This window comes from Astatotilapia calliptera, chromosome 3 (genome assembly GCF_964374335.1).
Source record: "Astatotilapia calliptera chromosome 3, fAstCal68.1, whole genome shotgun sequence".
NCBI lineage: Eukaryota > Metazoa > Chordata > Actinopteri > Cichliformes > Cichlidae > Astatotilapia > Astatotilapia calliptera.
In genome coordinates, this window is record NC_137424.1 from 47601405 (window position 1) to 47619413 (window position 18009).

The 18009-nt window shown below is 41.7% G+C and overlaps 1 long non-coding RNA gene across 1 annotated transcript; it reads left to right on the forward strand.

The window, feature by feature from the left end:
* Positions 1 to 1505: 1505 nt before the first annotated feature.
* On the forward strand, positions 1506 to 17015 carry LOC145425450 (uncharacterized). Its single transcript, XR_013906138.1, has 3 exons — positions 1506 to 3156; positions 3361 to 3417; positions 12899 to 17015. It is a non-coding gene; the product is annotated as an uncharacterized LOC145425450 (long non-coding RNA).
* The last annotated feature ends 994 nt before the right edge of the window (positions 17016 to 18009 follow it).

Consider the following 18009-nt stretch of genomic DNA (forward strand, 5'->3'; position numbering starts at 1 on the left):
CTCAGTTTTTCGACATCTGTGAACTACTAGACAGTCATTCAATTAAAAAATAATATTAAATAAATAAAACTAATAAATAAAAAATACACACATCTTACTGATCTCTGCAGTCAGTAACATTACACATAAAGTGCAAACATAATAGCAATTGTATAAACACACACACAAACACGCCTTTAAAATTTAAAGGCGTGAAATTGGACGGTCTAGTTCTGATTAGCGTCACCGCTGTCTCGGTGGAGTTTAATAAACTCGGCCGTCTGCTTCTTGCTATCTAAAATATAACCAGACACTGGTGTAAATTCTCGACTGTCTCATACTTCTGTTTAATAAGTTTTCTGTTTGACGTTTAGTCAGCTGTGTGAAAACCAAGGAGGAACCCACCCGGGGGATTAATAAAGTTTTATTTTATCTAATCTAATAACTTTAATCTCAGCCAAACCGATTTACTCACGAACAAACAAAACACTGAAAAAAGCCCAACAATAACATTTTTAGGTTGTCTAAGTGACTTATATATTACGTTTAACCCGAGCAGCGAAACTCCGCGGTGATCTGAAAATGATGTGCCGGGAGTTGTGCCGCTCTCGGCCGCATCAGTAACCCTCGAGCTCCCGGCTAGCTGTCGAGCTGGTGGGTAGCAGACGCCTCTGAAAACGTCGAAGCACTTTTGCAAATATGGGATATCTTGATAAACCGAGCAGATATTTGATGTTTACACAACTACTTTCTCGCCTGAAAATATGTTAAAAGTTTATTTTGTGACCCAGAAAGATTAGTATGAGTAATTTTAAAACTTAGTAGCGGCCGCCATTGCTGGAAACTGGAGTTTGGCTGGGCCGCGCTATGAATTCTGGGATATGGTAGTAATTTGGACAGCCTTCGGCACGTCGCTGTGACGTAATCGGTCTACAAATGCGGCCTCAGGAGGATGCAGCCCATGAATTTGGACATGTCCAGAGTATAATCGCAGCCTTTGCGGTTAGAAAATTGCACTTGATCATGTCGCGATATTATCGCAAATGCGATATATCGTTCAGCCCTAGTTAACAGTTGGTTGAATGAACAAACACTGTTGTGACAGTGATGTACACTGTTCTGATGGTATATATGTATCAATCTATCAATCGTTTGTTGTAAGACTCAGATAATTATTTTTTAAAAGCTAGACATTTTAAATGAGAATAAGAAAGAAAAGTATTTCTTTGTGCCCCCCTTTCCCTGTTATTGCCCTACCTGGCCCCCTGGCAACACTTTGCTAGATCCGCCCCTGCACAGTTACCAGCTAGCACAGTCAGCTACCTAAAAAAGGATCCTGGGGTTATTTGTCTCTCAGAAACAGTTCATAACTTCCCTTCAACTCATCCATGTCACCTAAAAGGTAAACCTGTTTCTCCATCACAGCTCTGATGATTCAGTAAGGACATCTCCTGGTTTCATCCTCATGTTTCCCTCTTACCACATATCCAAACCGACATCATGACCAGCAGCTTTACAGCTGTGGCTCCAGCAAACATCAGCTGATACTAGAAATTAATATTAAATAAATTCTAACAACAGCTGATCAAGCTTAAACGTGCTGCTGTTGTTTAGCGCAACATCCGCTGGTTTCTTCTTTCTGGCGTGAAGTGGGCGATAAACAAACAAGAGAAAAGCCGATCAGCTGATCATTGATCAGTTTCATGATTGTAGTAGAAACAGGAGAGAATGAGAGAAGAAGAGGCAGCTGTGCAGCGTAACGACAGAATAAATCCAGCTTTGTGTCTTTTTTCATTCTAGCTGAAGTCCGGGACAAAATGTTCCTTTTCACCTCAATACGAAACGCGTAATATTTTCTCTGAATACGGGACGATTCTGTTTTTTACGGGACGGTTGGCAACTCTAATAATTAACCTTATGAACAAAATAAAGTTCAACATCAGTAACATCATAGCACCCACCCAGCTGTATAGAAACTCCCTCATGCTAGCTAGACGAAAAAGTCAGCATAACGAAAATAAACTCCACCTAAACTTGGTTCATATCTGACCCAGATAGACTGCAGGTTATAACTTCTTACCTGAAGTTCAGTTCACCTGACACTCAGACCAGCGGTCGCTTCGGTCTCTCCTCCTGCGTCCCCTTTCCCTCATCCACCTGCTGGCCTCCACCACTTGCTAATGTTATTGAATCTGTGGAAGCTCCGTGATAGCCACCACACGAATTAACGAATAACGAGCCTATCTAAATCTCAGTAACGAGTAACGCGTTCCTGGTTTTGGCATAATAACTAGTTACCGTGCTCGTTACCACAATAATAACGTAGTTACTGTAACGCGTTACTTAATAACGCGTTAGTCCCAACACTGATTTTAACAAATGAGACTAAGCTGAAGTCACAAACAACAAGATACTCTGTGATTGTCTAGCTCTGCTCTTCACTTCAAACACCATGTCTGGTAAGTTCTTTTAACACTAATACTTTGTGGACATCACAATATCTGCGTTTTGAAAACGAATACACTTGGATGATGCTTTAAGCCTATTGTGTGTAAGTCAGTAATGGCAAATGCAAAAACGTTACATGAAGACAAGCATGCAGCCTCGTTGGAGAAAAAAAATGCTTCTGGTATTGGGTATTTGTGAGGCATGGATCATTGTGATAATCTATTAACTGAATTACATTCAATATTTTATTTTTTTTTACTAATATGTGGTCTCCAGAATTAAAAAAAAGCCAATAATAAATGTAACATTTCAATGTTAAATAAAATTTAACTCTGTTTTGACCTCAGAGTGTTTGATCATCCTTTGTTCAGAAAACCCCCAAGAAACACAAAGACAGACTTTGACTTTAATGATTAGTATGCGGATGCTCTGGCTATGGCTGGATAGAATCCAGCTTCAAGTTGCTCTTGAAGCCTTTTCTTGGTATTTGTATATTAATTATACATTGGTATTTGTGTCTTTTAGAACCAATGAATCCAGGTGGTGTCTCTATGCAGATATGGATCAACTTAATAGACCCTGCAGTTGATCCTTTGAAAAAAGCCTTCTTCGGTCCAAGCGTTACAGTTTTGAAGGAAACCATGATAAAAACGACAGAAGCAAAAGGAGTGACAACAGAAGGAGAAGACAAAACACAAAATGTGGTTGGAAGAATCAAACCTGAGACAGGTATTCTAAATAAATATACAAATACAGCATTTTGGTGACATTTTATCCAGGGTAGTCAAAAAACATTGCCTATTTCCTTTCAATGTTCTAAAGCAAATTAGCTAAACTGAGATTAATAGTCTTTCTTGTGGCAATATTAAAAAAACAGCCCTAACCAAATACGCTAATCAGTACATGTTATTCTTCCTCATTTTGCTTTTCTAGAGCCATCAACAATGATATTTATGGGAGGAGCAGCTGGGGGTCAAAAGTACATCAAAGGTAACAGCATATATGAGTTGACATGAGTTTTAGTCAGTAGGATTCTCAGATGACAGGAATCACTATCCTGAGAAAACAAGGTGTTGTTCTAAGCCTATTATGAAAAAAAGAAACTGACAGTTTCAAATCTAGTAAGTTGCCAGTACTTGAAAAAGCAAACCTGATCCAAAGTATGCATGTTTTAGCCATATTCTATCGCGATATTTCATTTTCTTATCATTGCCCAACATTATACCGGTATTACCGTGAACGGTATAATATGGCCCAGCCCTAGCGGGAAGGTTAGTTTTCTTTCAATTCATGAAAACACGCTTTCTCACAACATTCGTGGTCTTTAAATTACAACAGAAAAAGGTTTCTTGCCTTTATTAACCCCCTGTGCAGAGGTTGCCAAGTTTCTGCAGAGCAAGGGCGTAGATTTGGCATGGACGGAAGGGATGTGTCCCCACCAATATCCAGTGGTTATTGAATTGTCCCCACCAATAATTCGATCTCTTCGAATAAAGAAAAACAAACCCGATAGAAAGAAAAAAACGATCTGTCAACGTCTCATTCACCCAGCGGTGCAGAAAGAGTTAAATTACGTTCTCTACTGGAGTCCTACGTCATGTGACAAATATGGCCAATGTGATTGGCTGTGCCTTTCACGGAGCTCTGTTTAGTTTTAGCAGCGGCAAACCTGCGCTCAGTGTTGTCAACTTAGTGACTTTGTCGCTATATTTAGCGAGTTTTCAGACCCCTTAACAAAAAAGACGTGAAAGCGCGTATTGCTTTTACTCTCAACAAGCAGCGGTTACTGTAACGCAGTCAGTTCTTCTTTTACTCTTTTACTCTTATGCTGTTTTGTGGATCACAAGGTTTAAAACGACTTATAAACACACACACACAAAGTAACTCCACCAGAGTGCCTATTTCGGGTCACTTTTGCCGGTCCAAGCCCGGGTAAAGGAACAGGGTTGGAATTGTGACATTAAAAAAACAATAATTGCTAAAAGAAATTTAATTTGTAGTTATAAATAAACTCTAAATGCATTTAGGACATTTTTTACTCACTTTATGTCTCTTCCACGATGTTATTTCTCTCTCCAACAACATAGGTTACAATTAGATTAGCATGACCAATTATGCAAATTAGGCGATGACGTCATTTAGCGACTTCTAGCGACTTTTAGGACAACCAATAGCGATTTTCCTTACTGAGGAGTTGGCAACACTGCCTGCACTGCGAGGAGGACGGCAGCAAAAAGGAAGGACCTGGATATAAGAAAGTATTTTTCACAGAAACCTGTAAGTCACTTAAAGCCAAGTTAACGCATAAAATGTGTCCGTCATAATAACGTTACAGGCTATGCTAGGCTTTGGCCCACATCAGTCTAAAACTGTATGTAACCATGAACAGAGATGGGCATCAGAAAACTAACCAATCTGATTACTTTTTTCAAGTAACGAGTAAAGTAAGGGATTACTATTGCAAAATCGGTAATTAGATTACCGTTACTTTCCCGTAGGAACGCTGCGTTACTGCATTACTAAAACCGTGATTTTTTTGCGAGAATGTCTCATGACAGTGACGTAAGCGAGTGCGCCGTTAGTGACAACAGCTGTGTGCAGATCAACAATGGATCACATATCGATTGTGGGAGAGAGTATGAGCGTGCAGCGTTTAAAGCGTGGAAGTACTGACCTTACTTTGAGTTTGATTCCATAAAAAGTGACAAAAACATTAGTGTCCGTTGTGCGTGGGAAGAAAACTTTTTACAGCGAAAAAAACCCCTAAACTTCCGAGCAAGCACCGAGTGCACTACGACATAATGGGAAATTCACAGAGAAACTCGCGGATTCTTCAACTGACCGCGGCACACCTGCACCAGGGTAAACCTCCGCCTACCCCAGTCCTGCGTTACAGGTGAAAATAGAGCAACAGGACCGCTGAGTCTTTGACTTTATTTATTTTCTGCTGTGTTTTACTTGCATCTATTTGAAAGAGTGAGTGTAAACACAAAAAATATTTTATTTTATGTGCTGGAATGTGCAGAAAATAGGTTTAAATGTTAAACTAATTTATTCAAGTCAGAGAATGTTGCATATAATTAAATTTTTGCTTGATGCATAAAGTTAAAAGATTAAAACTGATAAAACAAGTTAAAAAAAAAGAGACTTTTCCATTTGATTACATTTTGTATGATGGATTATGCAGAAAAAGTAGAATTGGGCTGAAAGATCTATCACTTTATTACCTATTCAGGTTGTAAATCGTGTTTTTAAAAAGTAACTAAGTAATTAATTACTTTTGAAAATAAGTAATCAGTAAAGTAACGGGATTACTTTTTTGGGGAAGTAATCAGTAATTAGTTACTGATTACTTTTTTCAAGTAACTTGACCAACACTGACCATGAATAACGTGTTTTGGAAACTAACTGCACAGCAGGCAGCACTATTAGTTCTCTCAGTCTCCCAGAGTAACATTTCTAATTTTGATTGAAACTGTCAGAGAAAACGGCAGCCTCGAGCAAGCCAGGATATTAGTTTACAGAGGCTGTTAAAGTTATATGTCTAAAGTTAAAATGTTGGTGACACAATAATTTCATCCTAATGGTACTGACATATTCATAGGGTTAATTTTTGAGACAAAATATCATAAGGTAGTCAGATTTTGCAAATATTCCACCTTGTAGTGCAGTTTGCACAGTTTTAAAATGCACTCACCCTACAAACATTACTGATGAGTCAAGATCTGCACAAATTGACAGAAACACTGAAGCAGCTACACATTTTATTCTTATTGTCATATTTGTCCTATTTGTCAGTTGACAGAAGAACCAATACAAAGCTCAGAGAGCAATGGTGATACAAGATTACAGGTGAAATTGGATGATGACCTGGTGGTTCATTACTGTATTTGAAGCACATGTGTGACTTCATGTATTTGGAATGTCTCACTGTTATTTATTAGAGGTGGGAATCACCATACATCCCACAATACGATATTATCACAATACTTAACGCACGATACGATATTATTGCAATTTTTTAAAAATATTTTGCGATATTCCGATTTTGTACATAAAGGTAAACTTTATCAATATTCGTGCTCGCGTTCTCGGCATGTCTGTACTCCCGTACTTCCGTGCGGTCTCGCCGAGAACGCGAGTACGTACTTGCGTACTTAGAATTGAGAAAGGGCCCTAATCTTGTAGCCAACTTTTACATTGAGGAACTGGAAATAAAGGCTCTTGGCTCTTTTAAAGGGAGAGTACCCAGCCACTGGTACAGACATGTAGACGACACCTGGGTCAAAATCAAAAGGCAAGAAGTGGAATCCTTCACTGCGCACATTAACGCCGTGGACAAAAACATCAAGTTCACCAGGGAAGACACAAAGGATAACTGTGTGCCTTTCCTGAAAGCCCACACACACGGACCAGTACCTCATCTTTGACTCCCATCACCCTCTGGAACACAAACTTGGAGTAATTAGGACCCTACACCACCGGGCAGAACATGTTCCCTCTAAGCCTAAAGGGAAAAAGAAGGAACACACACATGTAAAGGAATCACTTAAAATATGCAGTTATCCTAATTGGACGTTCATAAAGTCAGCAAAGATGCACAGAAAAGAAGATCAGACACCAGCCAGGGAGGATAAGAAGGACAGACGCAACAACATTGTCATCCCCTATGTAGCCGGTGTATCAGAGAAACTCAGGAGAGTTTTCTCCAAGCATGACATCCCAGTGTATTTCAGACCCAGCAACACACTCAGACAGAAACTGGTTCACCCGAAAGACAAAACTCCAAAACACAGACTTAACAATGTGGTGTATGCTGTACAGTGGTAAATGGTAAATGGCCTGTATTTATATAGCGCTTTACTAGTCCCTAAGGACCCCAAAGCGCTTTACATATCCAGTCATCCACCCATTCACACACTGGTGATGGCAAGCTACATTGTAGCCACAGCCACCCTGGGGCGCACTGACAGAGGCGAGGCTGCCGGACACTGGCGCCACCTGTGTCTGACACACACACACACACTCTGACCACCACCAGTTGGCAACGGGTGAAGTGTCTTGCCCAAGGACACAACGACAACGACCGAGACTGTCTAAGACTGTCCAAGCCGGGGCTCGAACCTGCAACCTTCCGATTACAAGGCGAACTCCCAACTCTTGAGCCACGATCGCCCTGCAGCGAGGAATGCCAGGACCTCTACATTGGAGAGACCAAACAGCCACTTCACAAGCGCATGGCACAACATAGAAGAGCCACCTCCACAGGACAAGACTCAGCTGTCCATCTGCATCTTAAGGATAAAGGACACTCTTTTGAGAATGCCAATGTTCACATTTTGGACAGAGAGGACAGATAGTTTGAAAGAGGAGTGAAAGAAGCCATCTATGTCCACTGTGAGCGACCATCTTTGAACAGAGGCGGTGGTTTACGACACCAATTGTCTGCCATCAATAATCCAGTTTTGAGTTCCCTTCCCAGACCCCTTAACACCCACTCACATCCTGGGCCATCTGACCTCAGGAAATCACATGATAGGGTGTGGCCAAGTTTCACTATGAGTTTACCCGAAACCTTGGCTGATTGGGACCCACACCCGCTTTCACACCTTGGCTCATGTGATTAGGTAGAGGATCATCAGGGGTTCTTTGTCCCTCTTTGGGGGGAAACTCCCACTGGGTTTAAATCTGGGACTCCCCACCTTTTGACCTTAGAACTGAAGAAGCTTCTTGGATGAGAGGTGAAACGTCTTCAAGCAACTCAAAGAAGTCCAGACGCTTTTCTTTCCAAGGTCCTTAGGCCCTAGTCTTGGACTTACCAACCCCCCCCCCCCCCCCCCCCCCCAAATGTATTGCTTCTGCCATGGCCTTTTCTCGATTTGCTACTTACTGGGACCCTTTTCTGCTTACAGTTACTGTTGCTTGCTATTATTCTTGTCATGAAATTAAGAGATAGTGTACATGTGTGTGTTCTTAGTTCCATTAACAATTGCATTGTATATGATTTAACAATACAGACATTGCAATATAGTGATAATATACCACAAAAGGTATATTTATATTCCCAAGTATTAAAAAGTATATGTTTGCACTGTTAGATTTTAAACCAACATGCAATGTCTAATATAAGGAAACTGTTGTTGTGATTTGGAGATATAGAAAAAAAAGCTGAATTGAATTGTTATATGCTTCATAACAACTGATTTAGTATCGTATTTAGAATAATGTCCTGGTGTAAATGCGATTAAACCTTTAGGGATACAGACACTTAGAATCGGACCATCTCTCCCTGTTCCTCACACCTCGGTATTCACCACTCATCCAACGTGTGAAACCTGCTGTGAGGACAATTAAAGTGTGGCCAGAGGGGACAGACGCAGTGCTCCAGGACAGATTTAAAAACACAGACTGGAATATGTTCACCCACACAGACCTGGACCAGTACGCCTCATCTGTACTGGATTACATCTCCAAAACCACAGACAGTGTCACCACCCAGAAACGGATCACCATGTACCCCAACCAGAAGCCTTGGATGAACCGGGATGTTTGTCTCCTCCTGAAGGCCCGCAACACTGCCTTTAGGTCAGGAGATGCACACGCCTACAGTACAGCCAGGGCTAATCTAAAGAAGGGCATCAAAAAAGCCAAACACCATTACAAAAAGAAGGTAGAAGAACACTTCTCCAACTCCAACCCCCGACGCATGTGGCAAGGACTCCAGACCATCACAGACTACAGGACCACCAAACCCTCCCCCGCATCCTCTGATGTCTCCTTCCTCAACGAGCTCAGCAACTTTTATGCTCGTTTTGAGCGAGGGAACCCCACAACCACAACCAAAGCAGACATGACGCCAGACCACCAACCTATGACTCTCTCCCCCACCGATGTAGGAGCGGTGCTGAGCAGGATCAATGTCCACAAGGCTGCAGGCCCTGATGGCATCCCCGGGCGTGTTCTCAGAGCGTGTTCTGGGGAGCTTGCAGGAGTGCTCACAGACATATTCAATCTGTCCTTGGCCCACGCTGTGGTACCGGCCTGCTTCAAATCCACCTCCATCGTCCCGATACCCAAAAACTCCAACCCATCTTGCCTCAATGATTACCGCCCAGTAGCACTCACCCCCATCATCACTAAGTGCTTAGAGCGACTGGTCCTAGCACACTTCAAATCCTGTCTCCCCCCCACCCTGGACCCCCACCAATTCGCATACCGCCGGAACAGGAGCACAGAGGATGCAGTCTCCATCGCAATGCACTCTGTCCTCTCACACCTGGACAACAACAACACCTACGCCAGAATGCTGTTTATAGACTTCAGTTCAGCATTCAATACAATCCAACCCTCACAACTCATCAGGAAACTGACAGACCTGGGTATCAGTTCCCTCATCTGCAAATGGTTACTGGACTTCCTGACCAACCGCCCCCAACATGTCCGGCTGGATAACCGCTGCTCATCTACAATCACGATGAACACCGGTGTACCACAAGGCTGTGTGATGAGCCCTTTCCTCTACTCCCTCTTCACCCACGACTGCAGACCTGCTGATGGTTCCAACACCATCATTAAGTTTGCAGATGACACCACGGTGATTGGCCTCATCAGTGACAACGATGAGGCCGCCTACAGGGAGGAGGTGGATCGTCTGGCTGAGTGGTGCGACAGAAACAACCTGCTGCTTAACACCGAGAAGACCAAGGAGCTCATCGTGGACTACAGGAGGAATGCTGACCCACATCCACCCATCCACATTAAGGGGACGGCTGTGGAGCGTGTGAGCAGCTTCAAGTTCCTGGGAGTCCACATCTCCGAGGATCTCACCTGGACGACCAACTGCTCCAAGCTGGTCAAGAAGGCTCACCAGTGCCTCTTCTTCTTGAGGACTCTGAGGAAGAACCACCTGTCCTCAGACATCCTGGTGAACTTCTATCGCTGCACCATCGAGAGCATCCTGACCAACTGTATAACAGTCTGGTACGGGAACTGCTCTGCCTCGGACCGGAAGGCGTTGCAGAGGGTCGTGAAAACTGCCCAGCGCATCGCCGGAGCACCACTTCCTGCCATAAAAGACATCTACAGGAAGCGGTGTCTGAAAAGGGCTGGGAAAATCATCAAAGACCCCAGTCACCCATCACATGGACTCTTCACCCTCCTGCCCTCTGGGAGGCACTACAGGAGCCTCCGGACTAAGACCACCAGGTACCGGAACAGCTTCTTCCCCACAGCTGTCAGACTCCTGAACTCTGCCTCCTGACATCTGACCCACGTTAAACTCATGGACTGAACATACACACACCCACAATGGACAACTGTACCCTCAAACACAATAATAACATGGACTGAACCACCACTCACAACCACTAGCACTTTATATAGCCTCTGTAGAAACTATCTACACCCTCACTTATCTTAACTGCACTACTGTATAGCTCTGTGTAAATAATCATTCTGTACATTCGATAATCTTTAATCCTACAACTGTTTACAACTTGCATAGTTCCCATTTCTGTATAGCTGTATATCCCAGATTCTGTAAAGTTATTTATTTCATATTCTGTATAGTTTTTCATATTTATATCCTGTTCATAGCCTGTACATAGCTTGTACTCACTACAGCCTGTACATACTTATAGTTATAGAATATTCACAACATACTTCATACCGTGTACATTATAACATACCATAATAGACCCATTATACTCACATATCTATATTATTGCTAATATATATTGTAATATATCTATATCACTAAAGCACTTCTGGATGGATGCAAACTGCATTTCGTTGCCCTGTACCTGTGCATGTGCAATGACAATAAAGTTGAATTCTATTCTATTCTACTTAGAAAAGATGAATTTACCCATTTTAACATTTGTATGTTTGTGTTTATTCATAATAGATTATAGTTTCTTGTTTTGGCTTTCTGAAATGTATGATGTCGTAGCAAGGTGAATAAAATCAATATTAACAAGAAAACTTAAAATCTGACTTAATATTAGACCTGGGCTTCTTCTATCCTTTAATGTTCAGCATGTTTCTGCACAAAGGATGTGTCTTATCTGCAACCAGTCATGTGTAGCTATATACGGTACTTTCTACTGAATTTACACCATGTGGCAAGGGCACAAAAAGAAAAGAATGCATATAGGAGCTCATAGCAAGACCACTGGAACAGTTATCTTTTCTGTTCTAGTCTAGAAGGGCAAACCTCACATCTGTGTTAAGATATTCTGCAAATGCAGAATTCAGCAACTGAAAACAAACATTCAGCTGCACTTTTTATTTCCACTCAAACTGAAATCCGCAGCTCTCTCCACCCCAACTTTTCAAACAGCAATAGTGCTGCAAACATGCCTGGTAAGTTATTTTAACCCTAATATTCTGCAGTCATAACGACCATGTGCATTTCGATAAGTCTACTAAATAATCGAAGGAAACGACACTTGGTTGGTGCTTTGAGACTATTGTGATGAAATCACAATCACAGAAATGTCGGACCAAACCAAGCACGTAGCCTGCTGGCACTTTTGATTTTTTATGACACATGACTCATCATGTTAGTCTGTCAGCCAGATTGCATTAAATACCTTTGATCTGAATGGCATTTTCTACCTTTTTATAATTGAATAAAAAACAAACAAACAAATCAAATTAGCTTGTTTTTCGTCAGTCCCCCTAAAAGGCCGCGCAGTGAATGCAGGATCAAAGAGACCAAGAAATCAAAAGTGAAACCAACGAGAACAAAGCTTGATGACATAACATTGCATTATATTTGAGGAACCACTAGATGGAGCCAAAACCAAACATTAGTAGAGCAGAGATGTTGCTTACTGTCTTCAATGCCCATTTTCACCTGAAGGTGCCTTAGGAGTTACTGACCTGTGTGAAAATTCAAGAGAGTTTATAAATATTAGAGTAATGCATGACATTGACACTTACAGATTTTAAGTGCTAAAAATAAATCTAGAGAACACATACATAGCCCATCTCATGCATGCATTTAAAATGTACATTTTCAGCCAAAACACATTCCTCACAGTGAGTTACAGTTTGGATTAAAGTTATAGATTGTACAACTCAAATAAATGCAACTCTAGAATGTCTAAAGAGGTAGTTTAAAAATGTTCTTGTAAAGTTAGTGTTAAAAAGATGACATCATATGAACATGAACTTTTTAAAAAGTATCTTTGGTTTTGGAGCTCGTGATCATGCTTTGCCAAACCAACTCGACATGCTGCATGAAGGCAGATATGTTACTTTGATTCTTATTGCGGCTCCACAGAATGCAATGTCACGTTTCTCCTATGCCGTCATCATTTTGTGGATGTTTTTAACCTCTTCTGGTGATTTAAGAATTTTACAAATATGTGCAATTGTTTCAGCAAAAGCATAAATGAGTGATAATGGATTTTCCAGCTACATAAATGTACACCATTAATTAAACACTGCAATTTATCTCTTCTAGAACACTCTGGAATCCCCCATCCCTCTGCTAAAATCAGGGAAAGCATCTCTAAGCACGTATGGATCAAATTAACAGGCCCTGCAGCTGGATCTCTCACAGAAGCTTTCTGTCAAAATGTAGCAGGTTTGCAGGAAAACGTGAGCGCTAAAGTGGTAACACTACGAGAAGCACAGAAAGATGACATGACAGGTATCTTGAATAACTAAACAAATAAATGCAGTATTTCTGTGTCATTTCATCTAATGTGATTTTTGCAAAGTATGACTTTATTTCTCTCTATGCAATGTAGCAAATGAACTGAGCTGATATTAGTAATTTTTTTTTACAGAAAAATGCATAAACAACTCTACAAAAACAGAATTGTCTTTTTTTTTTTTCCTTTTTTTTGTCCCGTTTGGATCTTTAGCCATCAGAATTGTTGTCTTAAGGCCAAGAAAGATGCCAAGCGGATTTATTTTACCAAGTGGATCATCATGTCCTTGCCATATTGGTCCATTTGATTGACCTTTATTATAATTATGAATTTATTTTATTTTCGGTTGCTACAAACAGGACAGACATGACTGGGGGATAGGACAGGGAGAAAGAATGAAAGAAAGAGAGGGAGAGAAAGAAAACCAGAGGGGAGAAGAGGCGGTGAGAAAGGGGGGAGGAAAAAAGAAAAACAAACAAAACACCTGGATCACCTGTATGGAGAAAAAAAAACAGAAGAGAAAGCAAACAACAAAGAGCAACATAATAAAAAAACAGCACCATCACAATAAACTAGCTAGCAGTAGATAACAGTAGATACTAAATATTAAACGATATTGTGCAGCACGCAAGATAGACAGCGCACAATGTGCTTTGAGGCAGCAGCCAAGAAAGGTGTAGTCCGCGTCTGTGAACACCTGTGTGCACACCTGTGTGGATCAGCATGCTTGTATTCCAAAGGTTTCTCCATGTAACGATCTGCTAGGGAGTGTGGGGAGCCATAGCCCCGCCCCTCAGGGCATGAAGCAGGTATGGAGGAGATCCAGGCCCCAGATATCCAGAGGCCCCAGAGTACAAGGACCCGAGGAGGACCACCAAAAGGGGGGGAACCGTGCCACCCTCCTGGGAAGAGCTGAGTAGAGCCCCAAACGAGAGGTCACCCAGCAGCTACGGAGCAGAGGCCAGAGGGGGTTGCAGTGGCGTGTCCGCGGGCTCTGCCGGCAGCCAGCTGTGCCAGAGAGGACCGAGCTTCAGGCCCAGAGGCCAGAGGTCTGAGGGCATCCCACCCCCCGGAAGGGGCCCAGCCGGGCCACAGGCGCCCGGCCCCACCAATAGGCCACCAGGAGTGAGCCGGTACATACATGAGCGCCCAGCCCCGGACACCAAGGACCACCAACACACCAACGTCTGAGGGCATCAGCCACCGGCAGGGAGTGTGGTGAGGGGAGATAGGCCTCCGTACTTTAGAGGGCCTGAGATGTACCCAGAGAGGTTGAGTCTAAGACCCAACCTGACATATAGACACAGACGAACAGGCACACGCGGACACAGACGTGCATTCCCACCCCATATGCACCACCAAATACTCGGCGCTCACCCAACGTGTAGACAGACACAAATAGACACTGCACAGACAGTCGCACTCCCCAAACATACTCTATATCCCAGGTCCAGGTACCCCCGCCCTCAGAGGGGCAAGCCGCACCTAGACCCAGGAGATGTAACCCTTCTCTCTGGGGTGGAGGCAAGCGGACCACCTCCTTATCTGCAGTAGCAGGGAGGCCCTGCATCCCAGACCCCAGTCTGACGGCAAGCATTGACAGAAAAACAGAATTGTCTAATGTGTTATTTTCACTCGTTTTGCCTTTTTAGTGCCACCAACAATGATTGTCATGGAAGGAAAAGCAGCTGGGGTTCAAAAGTACATCAAAGGTAACAACATGCTTGAGGAGACATGAGTTTGACTCAGTTGTGTCTCCGAGGAAAGCATCATCACTGACTGCTCTCCTGGCCCTATGTTTTTTTCTTTTTTGTAAATAAAATGGAGGAGTCTGGGAGGGCGTGTTTGACAGTGTACAGAGTCACATCTTTTTTTTTTAGCACAAACCTCTGGCTGAACACCAGACACATATATGTATATTTTTGGAGCTCAATATTACAACATATGAGTACTCAAATGCTCTATTAATTTTCTGTCGTCACTTCTTTCCAGTGGAAAAATTGTACAGGGTTGTGCTGCTGGGAAAAGCAGCCTAGCAAACACCATGGAGAAGACGTGCTCCAGGTTAACAACACTGAATGTCAAACTGAGTCCAAATCTCTCCATGGAAGAAGGATTACCCTGATCAACACTCCTGATTTCGCTGGCTCAGGTAGATCAGAGGAGGAGCTGAAGCCTGAAATACTCCCATATGGAAAAGATATATATAAATCTTATAAAGTTTTTATCTGTCTTGTATGAAACATGTATGAAAAGCATACAAGAGTGAAAACACCTATAAGCTGAAGCCTGAAATACTGAGGTGTATCACTGAGTGCACTCCAGGGCCTCATGCTTTTCTCATTGTGCTCAAAGCGGAGAAATCCACAGAGCAGCAGCAGCAGGCTGTTATTGAGAAAATAAACCAGTATTTCTCAGAGGAAGTTTTCAAATATGCTGCAGTTGTCTTTACTCAGGATGGCCCAGACTCAGATAAAATGGAGGTAAAAGAGTTCATAGCTCAGAATGAATATCTGAGTGACCTGGTGAAGAAGTGCAAGAGCCGATACCACATAATTAATAAATACAACCGACAGGGTGACAGTAGCCAGTTTAAAGTGGTAGACCTGCTAAACACAATAAACCAGGTAGTTAAAGAAAACAAGGGAGTGTGCTACACTAACAAGATGTTGCCACAAGTAGACATCTGTAATAAGGCTAACAGCAGTGTCTCTAAGAATTAAATGATCAAACTTGCAGGCACTGCAGCAGAATCCATGGCAAAGGCTTTCTCTGGGTCAGCTGTTGTAGTTTTAACACCAGGATCAACAAATGCAATAGAGAAAGATGGCACTGCAACGGATGAAAAAGAGGAAATGGAGATGGAAAGAAGAAAAAGAAGAAAACAAGAAGAAAAAACAACTGGAAAATCAAATGAACTAGAACAAGATGAAGGACCAAATAAAACACTAGAAGAAAAGGAACCTCAAGAAAAGACGGAAGGAAAAGTGGAAGATAAACCACAAAAAGAGTGCAAGAGAAAACAAACTATTAGGAGGTGGAGCATCTGTAGGTGGTGGAGCATCTGCAGGAGGTGGTGTAGCTGCTGGAGCGTTATCAACAGCTATAGGAGGTGGTGTAACTGCTGGAGCATTATCAACAGCTATAGGAGGTGGTGTAACTGCTGGAGCATTATCAACAGCTATAGGAGGTGGTGTAACTGATGGAGCATTATCAACAGCTATAGGAGGTGGTGTAACTGCTGGAGCATTATCAACAGCTATAGGAGGTGGTGTAACTGATGGAGCATTATCAACAGCTATAGGAGGTGGTGTAACTGCTGGAGCATTATCAACAGCTATAGGAGTACCAGCAGCCGTAGAAAGTTTGGCAGCAGCAACAGGAGCAGGTGCAAGTGCTGGTACAGCAGGTGCTGGAGGCACAGCAGCAGGATATGTGGCAGCAGCAGCAGCTGTAGTCACTGGAGGAGCAGTAGGCGTAGCATGGCTAATACAAAAAATAAGAGATGTGATACAGTTGATAAAACAACATCTTGGAGTGGTATTACTGGTGCTTGTTTTCTACTCGTTGCTTCTGTCATGGTTTTTTCTCAAAGCACCATTGCTTGGACCCTCCTCTTATCATTTTTGTTCCTGTTGCTTGTTATTATTCTTGTTATCATATAATCACACCATAAAAAAGGGCTATGTCCAATATGGCACATGAATCAGAAACACAGAATCTGTGATACAACATCACAGGTTTTAAAATTCCTTGTTTCAAAAATGAGATTTTATAAAACTACCCAAATTATCAGTTGTTTTCATGCTGCTCAGTAAGAGAATTTTTTCTTTTTTTTCTTTTTTTTCTGTTTTGTAAGCTAAAGAAATTAATTCTTTGTTTAACAAATAACTTTTAATAAAGTGAAAATCTTTTTAAAGTCGACTCGGTTTGTACTCTGGTATTTCTACCAAATCACAAAACCTGTTCCTCTAGATAAATTAAGCTACTTCCTACTTTTAAATAACTATATTTCTTCAATAAGAACATCAAGTAGAATATTTCTATATTATGTGTTATCCAAAAATAAATGAATAAATTGTCTTTGATATTTTGGGGTGCATTTTCCCCCTTGCTGACATGCTTACTGAAAGGTTGTGTTGAGTGCTTAAAGAAGGCAACTGGACCACTGTAGGTTCACGAAGATGCTTTTCCTCTCGTCCAAGAGGCTAAAACAACTGACAGTGTCACAGGTATTTAACTCTTACAGTGGGTGTCTCTTTAGAGGTGGTCCTAGTGTCACTGACACATTATTAATCATATGGAAGGGAAAGGTGTAGATATTCAAAGACAATGAGAGAAGTAGTTGACAGGGATGAGGGTAAACACAAGACACTATAAAACAACTGTCAAAATAAAAAAGGAAATGAGCACCATAACTAAAAAGAAAAACACAAACATAAGAATTAACCTAGCCTCAGTGAGTCGACACAAGATGATGACAGAACAAGTTGATCTCTAAAACTAAATAAAAAAATGAAAACTCCAAAATGCCCCAACAAAAAAAATAGACCCTGGATAAGTATAAGATAATCCCTTTATTCCACTGCCACATAAACATAACACTGATTTCACTTTTTTTTCAAGGTTTCTACAAATCTTTGGATAAGGATAAAATGAGTCATCCTAATTCATCAAAATTCTGTGCATCTCTTAGAAAACAAGACAAAAAGTAAACGAAAAGCGTAATGCCTTCACTTTGACATTGTGCTGCATTCCTGTGTATGTTACTGTTTATTCACCAGATCTAAGTGTGTCTAACAGAAGAAAATATAGTCTCTCTCGATTAATTGTACCTGTATGATGAACAAAATGTTTTTGTGTATCAGGAAATGATAAAGAAAAATCATCTTGTCATTAGCAAATTCTAAATATATTC